The 14,248-nt window shown below is 43.8% G+C and overlaps 1 protein-coding gene across 1 annotated transcript in view; it reads left to right on the forward strand.

Moving 5' to 3' along the window:
• LOC138983094 (secretin receptor-like) overlaps window positions 1-14,248 on the forward strand; it is a 91,644-nt gene that overhangs the window by 25,117 nt on the left and 52,279 nt on the right. The gene's annotated exons all lie outside the window — the stretch shown is intronic.

A 14,248-nucleotide genomic window follows, 5' to 3' on the forward strand; every position in this document is an offset into this window, starting at 1 on the left:
TTTCTGCCTGTCATATATTTCCCTCCTTTTGTATTTCATCTTAATGTATTTTCTTGGTTAATCCGCTGTTTTTCTTCGACGTTTTGCGCGCACGTGTGTGTGTATGTGTATGTATGTGTGTGTGTGTGTGTGTGTGTGTGTGTGTGTGTGTGTGTGTGTGTGTGTGTGTGTGTGTATGTGTGTGTGTCAGTGTGTGTGTTGTGTGTGTGTGCGTGTGTGTGTGTGTGTGTGTGTGTGTGTGTGTGTGTGTGTGTGTGTCAGTGTGTGTGTTCTCCTTCTCCTGACGAATCAAGGGGAGCGGTTGACAGGAACTGAACACACCAAGGGAATACATTTGGAAATTTAAAAGGATGAGTGCACATCGTTGACAAAAAAAAGTCAATGAAAAAAAAATATTCGAAGTGAATTTTAAAACAAATCAAAAAAACTTATTTTGCAACACGGTTTAAAACTCTAGCCGTTTAAAAACGAACCAATCCCAGAAAGGATTAACCTGTCAGGAAAGTCAAGCCGAGAATCTGAAGGCAAAATGGTTATTACATGGCTCCTTAGCTTACTAATAGCCCATTACGCAAAAAAGAAAAATGGATGTAAGCTCACTTGCCTCTAAAAGCGGGTTTTGCGTGATTGCCACTCAGTTTGTTGGAGAATAAGCAATATATCTGTACAGCTTAACGTGTTTGCTGTCATTGTCAATTGACATATCTGTTGTGAATGACATTTTCCATCAACAAAATTTGTTGAATAACATACGTATTAATCCCAAAGCTTAACTGGAGAAAACTTTAGACTATTTTTTGTAATGATGCGAGTGAAAATAAGATTTATTTCTTTTTAATATTCAAATACAGGATATCGAGTGTACGTCCTTATTTTTGAAACAATAATTTCTTTAAAAACTTTACACATATTGCTCACAGAAAGGAGAGGATATAATTTGGAAAGAAAATTTTTAACGGTGTGTGTGTGTGTGTGTGTGTATGTGTGTGTGTGTGTGTGTAATTTTGTATATGTGTGTGTGTGTGTGTGTGTGTGTGTGTGTGTGAGTGTGTCTGTCTGTCTGTCTGTCTGTCTGTCTGTCTGTCTGTCTGTCTGTCTGTCTGTCTGTGAATGTGCATACTTGTGCCTGTGGCTGTGCGTGCGCGCGGTCATCAAGGAATCTCTCTCTCTCTCTCTCTCTCTCTCTCTCTCTCTCTCTCTCTCTCTCTCTCTCTCTCTCTCTCTCCCCCTCCCTCTCTCTCTTTCTTTTCTCAGCACTTACGTAAGAAAGTATGAACGCAACCGAAGAGCAGGCCACATGTTTGTCGAAAAGGGTGTAAAAATGTCACTGAGATGCCGCTTTCTAAAACCCGATTTTTATTCCTGTTCGTTTTGGTGTCGATTTCCCCTGGTTTACTGCACCTAACAAAAATCTCTAATTTTTTTTTACTTTTTTTTTTTTTACCTCTACCATGCCTCCCTCTTGAATACCCTGTCCCTCTTGTTGACCTGTAGAAATTCCCCCTTAACGTCTCCGTCCTAGAAGCACTCTTCTTCGCTCAACGTTGGCCATTTTTGTTTTGTCCATCTTTTTGCCTGAGGTCCAGGCTGCTCGAGCGTCCTTCCAGTGGTTATTTGTGCCCGAGACATAAAATCTCGCGAGATCACCTAGTGCGGGATGTTAAAAGCGCAGTCCTTCACCGTGAAAAGAGTTCTGCACAAAATCTCAAATCAGTCCAGGTGGGTGGTTTTTTTTTACACAGGATAAGACCGTTCCTCCACTTGGACTTATACCAACAATCAACATCCCGACAGCTTCCTGTGCAGAATTAAAATTGTTTGATTAATTCATTTCGCAGGTTAACACTATAGTGACCTTTAAGAAATTAATTCATGCTAAATTCCCACTGCACAGGACCTAAGAAGCAACCAGGCGGTTGAGTTAAGAAATTAATTCATGCTAAATTCCCACTGCACAGGACCCAAGAAGCAACCAGTCTGTTGAGTTAAGAGATTAATTCATGCTAAATTCCCACTGCACAGGACCTAAGAAGCAACCAGTCTGTTGAGTTAAGAGATTAATTCATGCTAAATTCCCACTGCACAGGACCCAAGAAGCAACCAGTCTGTTGAGTTAAGAGATTAATTCATGCTAAATTCCCACTGCACAGGACCTAAGAAGCAACCAGGCTGTTGGGTTAAGACATTAATTCATGCTAAATTCCCACTGCACAGGACCTAAGAAGCAACCAGTCTGTTGAGTTAAGAAATTAATTCATGCTAAATTCCCACTGCACAGGACCTAAGAAGCAACCAGTCTGTTGGGTTAAGAAATTAATTCATGCTAAATTCCCACTGCACAGGACCTAAGAAGCAACCAGTCTGTTGAGTTAAGAAATTAATTCATGCTAAATTCCCACTGCACAGGACCTAAGAAGCAACCAGTCTGTTGAGTTTATGTGATTACAAGTGAACGAATAATGTTATACACTAAAACCGACGTTTTAGGACTTTCAAAATTGTAGGAAAATGAGGTCTAAAAAAGTAATTAGTCTTAAAATGGAGGTAAATTTACAGAATGAATGTAAAGTATATAAGAGAGAGACAAAAAATTGAAAATGGGGGAAGTCTTAAATTTGGGGTTCCGTTATATCACGTGTAAAACCCTGGACAGATCTGCGGGTGTGCACGGTGTCGCTCACACGAGAAGCATGTTACCTTTAAGGTAGCAACCTCGGCCAAAAAAGGTGAAAAAAACACTTTTTTTTCCTTTTTGCCAAGAAAGTGCCTTTATGATAGCTTAATCATTCTACTTTTACACACTTTTTATTTTTTTCAATTCTGTTGAGTAGTTTTCGATTTATTGACTGATTACTGAGGTAGAGGTGCCCTAAAAATGTTATTTTCAGAGCGTCTTTCTCGTAAATTTAGGGGCACCTCTACCTCAGTAATCAGTCAATAAATCGAAAACTACTCAACAGAATTGAAAAAAATAAAAAGTGTGTAAAAGTAGAATGATTAAGCTATCATAAAGGCACTTTCTTGGCAAAAAGGAACAAAAAGTGGTTTTTTCACCTTTTTGGCCGATGTTTCTGATTTTTTTCACTTATTTACTTTTACTCCATGTGTTCGTTTCACTTCACAAACTTTGCCGAAAATTGACCATTTTCGCACTTTGTAACATGATATTTTCAAAACCAATCAAGCTAGAGCCTTGACATTTTGCATGTGTTTTTAAATCATGTTTAGCTGTGGTGTGTGCCTCAGGTTTTGCAGCAGAATGACTGATGCTCATAAAATTAATATTTGATGGGAATATTTTTTGACGTTAATAAACGTGAAAATGAAAACCACGATTATCAAAAATAGGTCACTCTGACAATAATTGTAGAGGCACACACCAAAGATATGCTTCTTGTAATTAGTTTTAGCCTCTGGGAGCTTTGCAGGTGCTTCTGAAATAAAAATACTGTGTTACAAAATGTGCTTTTTTTGTGCTTTTTTCGTACCATAAAAAAATATTTAAAAACAAATAAAACAAATAAAAAATAAAAATATTGATATTTTAGCAAAGTTAACTTTACAAATGTTAACTAGGGTCTATTATCTATATGCATGCCAAATATCATTGACAAATTTAGAGTGATGTCGTTAATCAAAAGTAAAGGCCGTGAATGAAATGTCTCGATTTACCAGGTCGCTGTTTGCATATAGAACTGTTCCGTTCGCCGTAACCCTGGCGTAATCTTGCTTAATAAGTTAGTCAACTAATTAGTATTACATACAGTGCTGAAAAACGTTCAAGTTTTGGGTTTTAACTTTTTTTTTATGAATGGCTGTGACAAGAAATGAAGAGGCATTTAGTAGTTATACTGTCCAGGAGAAGTGCTGATTTGGATGACGTGATTTAGCATTTTATGTTTTGTTTTTATGTGTTATTGTCGGTTTCATCATCATCATCATCATCATCATCATCATCATCATCATCATCATCATCATCATCATCATCATCATCATCATCATCATCATCACCATCATCATCATCTTCGACGTAGTTGTCGTTGTCGTCATATTTCTTCTTCTTCGTCTAGAACAAACCTTACCTATTATTCCGAGTTGTCAAAAAGGCTGAAGTTAGAAGACGACACACATGAAGAGATAAAAGATTGGTCTGACATTCATAAAGATTTACCCGACAAGCTTTTGGCTTCCTACATGTTACTGAGCTATTTATCGCGTGGTACAGTATAACCCTCCCTCCCCCCCCCCCCTCCCCCCTTCCTGTACAACCTCAACAATCTGAGAAAATCAGGCTTGTAAAAAGGAGGTCGTTTAAAAATGGAGGTACATTTAACATGCTTATGAACAGAATCTTAAACGAAATGAGGCAGAGCGCTGTTTAGAGATCCGAAAACCAAAGGGAAGTAAGCGTTATAAATGCATAATATATATACTGTTCAAAAAAAGAAACGCATAGTTGCTACTTGCCAAATTTGTTTTATTTTTCGAAAAAATTAACAGAAAATCCAATATTTAGATTATTTGTTTGAAATTTGGTATGGACACAGTTGAATGCACACACAGTTCATTTGCATCTTCAAATCAATCAGTCAATCAATACGATTGGGTGCCGAGGCTGTCAAGTCAGTAGGGGGTGTGACTGCCTTGAGCAGCAACAACTGCCCGGCACCTTCTGGGCATGGACTGGATCAGATGCCGGATATCTTGCTGTGGGATGGTGTCCCACTCCTCCTGAAGTGCCTGCAATAGATCGCGGTGATTTGCCGGCGCTTCTTCTCGCCTGCGCACACGTCTGTCCAATTCATCCCAGAGGTGTTCTATCGGGTTCATGTCTGGCGACATGGATGGCCAGGGAAGCACCTGGACATGGTGGTCGGTGAGGAACTGGGTGGTGAGTCGTGCTGTGTGCGGGCGAGCGTTGTCCTGCTGGAATATGGCATCCTGGTCAGCCAGAAGAGGAAGGGCGTGTGGGCGCAGAATTTCCTCCACGTATCGCTGGGCAGTTATGCGCCCTTGGACGTGCACCAGGGTGCTCCTTCCAGCGGTATTGATCGCCCCCCACACCATGACGCCTCCACCACCATGAACGGGTGCCTCATCCACACAGTTGGGCGCGTAACGTTCGTTTACTCTCCGGTAGACCCTCCTCCGACCATCATGTCGCTGGAGCAGGAAGTAGGACTCGTCGCTGAACCACACGTGTCTCCAGTGATTCCGGACGGTCCAGCGAAGGTGCTGGTTGCCCCACTGCACTCGGTTCTGGCGATGGCGGCGGGTGAGGACAGCTCCTCTGTGAGGTCTGCGAGCTCTCAAACCAGCTTCATGCAGGCGGTTCCGCACGGTCTGGTCCGATAATCGGTGTGGCCCGGGGAGAGCCTGGACAGAAGATGAGGCCGACAGGAAACGATTCCGGAGGTGGCGGAGCCGTATGAAGCGGTCGTGAGCAGCAGTTGTCGCCCTTGGTCTTCCCGCTCGTGGCAAGTCTGCAACGGAGCCAGTGGCTTGAAACCTGACCCACAGTCTACTGATGGTGCTCTGGGACACGTGGAAGTGCCTGGCGATTGCACTTTGACTTTGGCCTGCTTGTAAACGACCCAATGCAATTTGGCGGTCTTCTCTGCTCAATCGGGCCATCTTTCGTCGCTGAATTGTCGTCTGATTTCTTTGTGGCGAACAATCCGCTTTTATGGGTTTTGGAAGACATGGTGAGAGCTCAATATTCCCCGAGTTTCACGAGATTACACTGAAGCATGACGAGTGGTCATGCCAAATGAGCAATTTTGACATTGTAGCCACTGATAACGCATGCGTCACGTGCAGAGCTCACTTGTGGCAATGGACGAAAGGTCGACGACCAGATAAACATTTTCTGCAGTTTGGTGGATATCCTTGTAGCCATATAACTAAATTAACCAAATATTACAAGCTATGCGTTTCTTTTTTTGAACAGTATAGATATATATTATACCCGTATAACTCTCGCTTACTTCATTACATAATGTCGTATGCATTTAGAGAGTTAAGTTATGAACAGAAAACCCGAGAGAGCAAGGTCTTAATAACAGGGAAGTCTTAAATGGGGTTCCACTGTGGTAAACAAAAAAGTCGTTTTGTGAAGCGGCTCAACCCTGTTGATCTGGCCAATAAATAATACAATCCTGCGACTCGGAGTCAGAGGATGTTGACCCTGGTGAGCAGAAGATTTTGCAAAGTACACGTAACTGTCGTCTGCCCTCAGTGAATGATGCATTATGGTCTGCCAAGAAGAGCATTGGAACACGTCTTCGCTGTGAGTTATATGTCTGAAGAACGCCAGAGCAGACAACGCTCTCCCTTCACCAGGCGCTGGTTTCATGCTGAGAGAGGAGAAATTCCAGTTTTACGCCCTCACGGCAAAGCCATTAAGGGCATGTTCCCCGGTTTTACCCCGACTTTTACCAGCCATCTGCATTTACGGCAAAATGACCGAGGTCTTTTACGTGCCACTGTGGTGACACGGAGATGGGACATGGATACCGTCTCTGTGTTTGCACATAAAGTTGACCCATGTCCGTCCCGTCCCCGGATCGAACCCGCGACCCTATACGATCACAAGTCCAGAGCTCTAGCACTACCCGGGCCCACGGGTTTAATGGTCTCGCGGCAGTCACACTGATAGACGGACAACCGCTTCGTCACCCGACTGCGGTTGTCCGAACGCGGTGCCGCTAAGGGAGAGCAGCTCCGTAATCGGGCAACAACCCCGTGCGAAGAGCTGGAGACACAGTTTGCCGACTGAAATCTTTTGTACGAAACCCGTTATGTTCACACACAAACGCACACCATACACACACACACACACACACACACACACACACACACACACACACACACTAACTCACTCACACACTCACACACACGAAACTGAGATTAGAGCCAGTGTTACTTCCGTGTAGAAGTCACGTGATAGCATTTGCCAGTCCCCGGATGTTGACCTCCAGTAATTTACGTTTCCTCCTCGTAAAAGACAGTACAAAGACCCAGTATCAACCGACATGCCTAACGTCTATAGTCACGTCGATTTTAAGTAACGTTGCTAAAATAATGTCCCCTTTTCCCTTCTTTCAGACCTGTTCATTCTCCTATCTTACCAATGCCTCTCGTAAAACAGACTGCCGTTTCGTGGAGGCAAGAATTGCTTGCGGCCAGACTTGCTATGCAAGACAGCGAGGTTGTACGTGTATATGAAACAATTTTGGGGCTAGCTTGGCAAGAACTAAACACAAATGGTTGATACCGAAAAAGTCGTCTGCACTGTCTTAAAACAGTCGTGAACAGCCAATTGGATTGGCAGCTGTATCGACACATTCTCTTTCTCGCGTAGCTCTCGCGTACTCTCACCAAATCCTAGCCTCGCAGCGAGAATTCACCAAGAAACGCTACTTCCTCGCCCCACTCGCTTCACTCGCCAAATCTCGCGACTGAAAAACGGGGGACTTCTGGTCGTTCTGCGGCTCGGGAAGGGAGAACGTCCATGGGAAATATAAAACGGCACTTTGCCCACCCTGCAATTGCTCTTTATGGTACGGGTATGGTCTACGCTTCTGACGATTAATTAACTTAATACATGGTTAACAAATCAATCCTTTTCTATCTGAGCGGAATAAGAGGTTTATTGACCTCCTAATCCAATCCAGCAGAAAGCCTGCTACATCGACAACGATCTCCCCGGTCCATAAACAAACCATAGTTGAAAGCAATCACTTGATTCGTCTTTTCATACCCAGACTTTAAACACCATAGCATGATCTCGGTGGTCCGCAAACATAACTCGAACTGAAAAGCAGTCTCGACTGATTCATGCCAAGAAGACATTATTGACTACATACCGCAACTTAGCGACAACTTGAAGGTAGCTTTCTTCTCGTGTAAGCGGTGATGTACTCCGCATCAGATGTAACCGGGATGGTACATGGAAGGAAAGCAGCTTTCCGCTGGAACACACAGTCATACACACAATCTGTAGCCTGGCTATTTCCTGCGCAGAGAGGGAATTTGTTGCGGAAGCATTTCCGCAGATTGGCCAAGGCGTCGCGAAGTCTTTTTACTGAAAATTAAGTACCAAAGCTTCATGCAGCGAGCTTCGTGAATTAAACTTCACGCAGTCGACTTCGCCTGAGACTTAACTCATTTGGCAAACAACATCTGTGTATGCCCGGAAGTAAACCAAGTTTGTTTAATGTTGTTGTTGTTGTTGTTGTTGTTTTGTACGTGTCCTTGTGGAAGAGTGGTGTTCTACCATGAAAAGGGAAAAACAGATCTTTAATGGTACACTTAAAGGGTAAGAAAGAAAGCTTTAAACTCCTTCCAATGTTTAACCCTTGGGCTCACCGTCTCAGTCAGATCAAGCTAGATTTGTACACGGGATATGGCCATTTCTCAACCTGGACTGCTTTTTGTGCGAATGTTTTGTTGAATTTTTTTTTTTAAGAGAAGGAAGCTTGGACAGATGTGACTGTGGTGATCTGCATGGCTACACGAGAAGGACGGTACCCTTCATGGAAATCACGTAGGGAATCTGTCAAAGCTGTGTCATGTCTCATGCCATGTTTTTGTGGGTTCCGTGACAGGATCCAATTCCAAGACCTCGTCCTATCTCTGCCTCTGTGTCTCTGTCTGTCTGTCTGTCTCTGTCTCTGTCTGTCTCTGTCTGTCTCTGTCTCTCTGTCTCTGTCTCTGTCTCTGTCTCTCTCTCTCTCTCTCTCTCTCTTATACTCTCACTGTGCAGATCACTGCTTACCCTATTACCCTCGTTAAATAAAGAATTGTTCTTGTTCTCTCACCCTCTCTTTCTATGTATCTATCTATCTCTCAATCTCTTTCTCTCTCTCTCTCTTATTCTCTCTCTTCCTCTCTCTCTGTCTCTGTCTCTGTCTCTGTCTCTCTCTCTGTCTCTCTGTCTCTCTCTCTCTCTGTCTCTCTGTCTCTCTGTCTGTCTGTCTCTCTCTCTCTCTCTCTCTCTCTCTCTCTCTCTCTCTCTCTCTCGTGCACTCTTTCCACGGTCGTCGAGATCGCTTCTCCCGGTCTCTACCTCGGCTGCCTGGGTTTTTTTGTCCACGACAAATGTATGAACATGGTAACCCCAACAAATGCGACAGGGGGCACAGAGCAAGCAGTAAACTAACCGCGGAGGGAGGACTTTTTGCAGGGGCGAGTGGTCTAAGTACAGGGGCGATTGGTCAGAGTAAATTAATAGTCAGTGGATGAGTGATGGGCGAAGATGGCGTTAGTGTATGGTCAATGCTCGAGTGGTTTGAAAGAAGCCTTCGTGTCCGGCCATGGACGGGGGAAGGGGGAGCAGGTTGAGGCAGAGGGGGGGGGGAGGAGAAGGGGGCGGAGAGCGAGCATAGAATCTGAGTCTCTGGAGGCAGGTTGAAGAGGTAGGAAGGACGGAGATGCACGTGTTGACAGACTGCAAGAAAAGGGGGACGGATTACAGCGGGCAGAGACAGACAGGCAATGCAGACACAACACATGGATGGTGATGGATGAGAGAGTGAGAGAGAGAGAGAGAGAGAGAGAGACCGACAGACAGGGACAGAGAGAGAGACAGACAGGCATGCAGACAGAACACATGGTGATGGATGTGAGAGAGAGAGAGAGACAGACAGAGACAGACAGACAGACAGGCATGCAGACACAACACATGGTGATGGATGAGAGAGAGAGACATACACAGAGACAGACACAGAGAGAGAGACAGACAGGCATGCAGACAGAACAAATGGTGATGGATGAGAGAGTGAGAGAGAGAGACACACACACAGAGACAGACAGACAAGACAGACAGACAGAGGGAGAGAGACAGATGGACAGACAGAGGGGAGACAGACAGACAGACTCAGGTAGAGACGGAGAGAGAGAGGTGGAGAGAGGTAGAGAGAGAGAGAGAGAGGTAGAGAGAGAGAGAGAGAGGGAGAGAGAGAGAGAGAGGGAAAGAGAGAGAGAGAGTTAATGAACCCGTCTGGCTTTACATCGGGGTAGTGGGTGCTAAAAAGAAGTTTGGAACTAAAGTAAACTGGCTGATTCGTGCGTCACATAGAGTACGAACGCCGAAACAAAGCGATGTGCAAATCGAAGCAGACAGCGCCGAGAGAAGCAATAATTTGTAAAACTGACAGAAAACCGACACAGAGGCCCTCGCTTTTTCCATAAGCTAAATGAGTTTGTCCGAAATGACAGGGTGCTGTATGAAGAACAAGTCGCGTAAGGCGAAAATACAACATTTAGTCAAGTAGCTGTCGAACTCACAGAATGAAACTGAACGCAATGCCATACTCGTAGCATCGTCAGTCCACCGCGCACGACAAAGGCAGTGAAATTGACAAGAAGAGCGGGGTAGTACTTGCGCTGAGAAGGATAGCACGCTTTTCTGTACCTCTCTTCGTTTTAACTTTCTGAGCTGAGCGTGTTTTTAATCCAAACATATCATATCTATATGTTTTTGGAATCAGGAACCGACAAGGAATAAGATGAAGGTGTTTTTAAATTGATTAGGACAATTTAATTTTGATAATAATTTTTATATTTTTAATTTTCAGAGCTTGTTTTTAATCCAAATATAACATAATTATATGTTTTTGGAATCAGACAATGATAAAGAATAAGATGAACGTAAATTTGGATCGTTTTATAAAAAAAATATTTTTTTTACAATTTTCAGATTTTTAATGACCAAAGTCATTAATTAAGTTTTAAGCCACCAAGCTGAAATGCAATACCAAACCCCGGCCTTCGTCGAAGATTACTTGACCAAAATTTCAACCAATTTGGTTGAAAAATGAGAGCGTGACAGTGCCGCCTCAACTTTCACGAAAAGCCGGATATGACGTCATCAAAGACATTTATTGAAAAAATGAAAAAAAAACGTATGGGGATTTCATACCCAGGAACTCTCATGTCAAATTTCATAAAGATCGGTCCAGTAGTTTAGTCTGAATCGCTCTACACACACACACACAGACACACACACACACACGCACATACACCACGACCCTCGTCTCGATTCCCCCCTCTACGTTAAAACATTTAGTCAAAACTTGACTAAATGTAAAAAGGGGGCTTTTGGTGTGAGTAGATATAGGCTATTTGCCAGTAGTGTGAGGAATATGGGAGGCAGCCGAGGTATCCGAGTTCAGTTTGTTTGTTTGTTTGTTTGTTTGCCCAGCCGACCACGAAGGGCCATATCAGGGCGATGTCCGTGTGATTTTAATTGAAACTGACAGAGATGGTCCTAGGTAATGACCGTTTATGCTATAACTGAGGAGTAGTAAGACTTGAGATATACAACGACAAAGGATGAAAAATACCGATTGGCACCCATACAATGTAGCTTGAATTTAGCAGGTAAACAAACACATTACTATAAATCAGCTGGTCGCAAGACAGGCCTTTAAAATGAAACGAATATGACATCAACGGTTCCGCGACTCTGGGCATGACTTCAGAAACACAGACCACATGATGTTCTTAAGACGCTCTTCTCAGCATGTTTCAAGGTGTGCAGAGTTGAGTCCCCTGGCATTGTCTGTCTCTTCACTTCAAGGCTAGGTGCGTGTCCAGGTGGACAGATGCTGATGTCGAACGTAAACGTCTGGACACAACTTAACTGTGGCGGTATGCACGACGGGAAGGAAGGCTTCTTTAAAAATCACTCCTTATAACTGCCTTTGCGCAGTGCATGGTCCCGTGCAGGGTTAGCGACTTGTTCTAATGAATCATTATCTCCCCCCCCCCCCCCTTTTCTTTGTACCTCCGTATCTCTCGGCAGCTTTGACGCAAGCATAGACCGTGGGCCGTCTTCGTCAACGGCATTTAAAAAGACAAATGATTAACCAAAAAAGAAATTGCAAGCAAACATGCAAGCAAAACAAGACGAAGCAAAGCAAAACACAAAAACTAGTCAAAGAAATAGAAAAACTCAATGAAAGAGACACAAACACAAACACATGCATACACAAGCACGCACACACTCACGAACACGCGCGCGCGCACACACACACACACACACACACGCACACGCACATACACACACACACACAAACGCACAAACACACACACACACACACTCACTCACTCAATACACACACACACACACACACACACAAACACGCACTCACACACACTCACACACACACACACACACACACACACACACACACACACACACACACACACACAAACACACAACACACTCGCATACACATAGATAGAAAAAGAAAAAAGAAAACGTTTTATATGTAGCCATAATTGTCTGCGTAAAAACAACATCTGCATTTCAACTATTTTCGTGCACAGGTAATTAACATGACTCCTGCTGCAGTAAATAATGTCATGTGATTCTTCTCAAGACAATCATTTTCAGGAATAGTTGCAAAGCTGGCATGAGATAAATCTAATGGAAAATTTTAAAGAGCTTTGGATCCTTTTTTTTTCCTTTTTTTTTTTTAAACCTGTGGGAGGTTATGCGTTTTCAAAAGACGCGCGCAAGTGTGTATGCATGTCAGTGCGCGCGCGCGTGTGTGTGTGTGTGTGTGTGTGTGTGTGTGTGTGTGTGTGTGTATATATACTAGATGATTACCCGCTTCGCCGGGTACCGGCTTCGCCGGGAAGAAGTAGAGCCGAATACCAGACTGCGCCTGGGGGCCGGGTGTACGCCGGCTTCGCCGGCGCACGAAGGAAAGGAGATAAACGCGCAAAACACTGGAGACCTTCTAAAAATAGTAACGTGCAGTGACCTAAAAATAGTAACGTAGCAACGGGAATATGGATTGACGCCACACGGAGGAAGGGAGATAATCGCGGCTGAAAACACTGGAGAAGATAAGGAAGAGTTACTGGTAGTGGATCCCGACAACAACAAACAAACAAGAAGGGCAAAGCCCATACGACTCACATGCTTTACACATTTTTCCTACCAAAATACATGTGACCTTGACCCAAGGTCAAGGTCATCCAAGGTCATGCAACACAAAGCTGTTAATTCAAGACATAGGAAGTACAATGGTGCTTATTGGCTCTTTCTACCATGAGATATGGTCACTTTTAGTGGTTCACTACCTTATTTTGGTCACATTTCATAAGGGTCAAAGTGACCTTGACCTTGATCATATGTGACCAAATGTGTCTCATGATGAAAGCATAACATGTGCCCCACATAATTTTTAAGTTTGAAACAGTTATCTTCCATACTTCAGGGTCAAGGTCACTTCAAAATATGTATACAATCCAACTTTGAAGAGCTCCTGTGACCTTGACCTTGAAGCAAGGTAAACCAAACTGGTATCAAAAGATGGGGCTCACTTTGCCCTATATATCATATATAGGTGAGGTATTGAATCTCAAAAACTTCAGAGAAAATGGGAAAAATGTGAAAAATAGCTGTTTTTAGGCAACATTTATGGCCCCTGCGACCTTGACCTTGAAGCAAGGTCAAGATGCTATGTATGTTTTTTGGGGCCTTATCATCATACACCATCTTGCCAAATTTGGTACTGATAGACTGAATAGTGTCCAAGAAATATCCAACGTTAAAGTTTTCCGGACGGCCGGCCGGACGGACGGACGGACGGACGGACGACTCGGGTGAGTACATAGACTCACTTTTGCTTCGCATGTGAGTCAAAAACAAAACAAAATCGGTTCAGCGCGCACAGCGCTGCGCGCTGAGAGCACGTGTTGAAATATCTCATCGATGAGGTTGTGTCCGGGGTGTAGCTGAATACGGTGTCCAAATTTGAAAAAGATCCACCGAGAACTTTGGCCGTGCATCGCGAACAGACAGACAGACAGACAGACAGACACTAGTCGTATAGATGTGTGTGTGTGTGTGTGTGTGTGTGTGTGTGTGTGTGTGTGTGTGTGTGTGTGTGTGTGTGTGTGTGTGTGTGTGTGAGACCGACCGGCCGACCACGAGTCAGACAGACAGACAGACAAACAGAGAGCTTTGACCTGCTATCACACAATTTAGCGATGAATGAGTGTGCGTGCACGTGCCCAAAACTGTGATCGTTAGCTTCGTTAATTAGAGAAGAAAGCGCTAACAAATGAGAGCATAACATGTCATGGGTATACTTGATTATTCTTCGCAGATATGATTTTGTCGAGAGAAAAAACGCATGCGGTGTCAAGAAGGCGAATCGTGTTACGCTTGATTTTTTCCCCCGAGCTCTGATCAGTTCTGCCATGTGAACAAAATTAATACGTAATA

The sequence above is a fragment of the Littorina saxatilis genome, linkage group LG12, assembly GCF_037325665.1.
Source record: "Littorina saxatilis isolate snail1 linkage group LG12, US_GU_Lsax_2.0, whole genome shotgun sequence".
Classification (NCBI taxonomy): Eukaryota; Metazoa; Mollusca; class Gastropoda; order Littorinimorpha; family Littorinidae; genus Littorina; species Littorina saxatilis.